The following is a 1,552-nucleotide window of genomic DNA, read 5'->3' as shown; positions in this document are numbered from 1 at the left end:
CACGCACTTATGTGTTCGTGCTTATATGTAAGTATGTGCGTCCATATGTGTGTTTGTAACAATTTCGTTTATATCAGATCAGATAGAGACTTTTTAATTAATTTATTTACGTTCATATTCCGCATCATATGTGTGAACAACACATGCAACCATGGGCAATTGTAAGGCCCTCATCTACGTGTATTTGGTGTTTAAAATTGGTTGCGTTTCAGTTATGAGGACCGACTCCTGTATTTGTCGCAACGATGCGTCACCGGGGTGTCTAGATCCACCCACTGCCAGAACACACGACAACGACCCATAGACTGTGGTCAAAGTTAATCAAAAAAATTGACTTTATCAGATTTATCAAAGTTTATCACTGACATAATAAAATTAAAACATTTCACAATGACACACGTCTCGCGTTTCTTTTGCGGTTCAGTGTATAAGATAAAACAGCAATTTTGTTGTTTTCTTTTCAATTTATAGTTTACTTTGTACCTTCTCGCATTGTTCCGGCTTTACACAACTACATTCTTTCAATACATACATACATACATACATACATACATACATACACACATACACACATACATACATATTTACCTCCCTATCTGAGCTCTTACGTTGACGGCACCTCTAAGATATCGATGACATCTTAACAGTGAGTGCCACCTTCACTGGGGAAGTAATAATGGAGTTATAATCGTAAGCTTTTTAGCTATCTTAAATTATTGCGACGTTCAATTAATTTACAATATCGGTGTAAAAGTTTTGCCCTAAGGAAGCAGTTACAAAGTAGGTCCGATTTTGTATTGAAACAGATTGTATCAGGAAATAATATAAGCATCTTTATAACCAACTTTACGTAGATGTATTTCAAGAGCGTCGAATATTGCATGATTTACTTTGAGAGGATGTCTCTTATGGACGCATGGTGTTTAAGAACATACATATTTATATCGCTGGCAGACGAGAATCATCTCCTTTGGGCGCCTCTGCCACTAATAATAATTTATTTTATACAAGAATCGCTTCTGTTAAAAAAAGATGGCGACGAAATATTTCTGTTATTGCTATGCTTGTAAATGCAAAAGCTAGAAAAAAGCAAAATATTCAAAAATTATTGCTACCAGTTTCTCTTAGATACTAAATGTCCCTGGAAAGTCATGCAAAAGCAATTTGTTTTGTTTCGCTTTGTTTTTAGTTGAATATTCTTAGAAACAGTTTTCATGTCTTCTTCAAACATCGTCTAATGATCGAAGACAAGATTATTGGAGTTTCAGTTACAAGCAATATATTACATACGCACACACATAGTCATATACATTCATGCACATACACACGCGCGCACACACACACACAAACGCACACACGCAAACACAAACATGCATATATATTATATATCGTTCAATTCAAACTTTCTGAACATATTGTGGCGGCCTAGTTAATTTATAATATGCCAATAAAATAAAGCGCTGGAAAAACAAGTACAGAAGTAGTTCCAATCTCATATCTATGCAGTTTTGTTGTTGGAGTATGTATTATATAAATGTATACATATATATAC

Source organism: Octopus bimaculoides, chromosome 2 (genome assembly GCF_001194135.2).
Source record: "Octopus bimaculoides isolate UCB-OBI-ISO-001 chromosome 2, ASM119413v2, whole genome shotgun sequence".
Classification (NCBI taxonomy): Eukaryota; Metazoa; Mollusca; class Cephalopoda; order Octopoda; family Octopodidae; genus Octopus; species Octopus bimaculoides.
Note: the sequence above shows the minus strand (reverse complement) of the source record.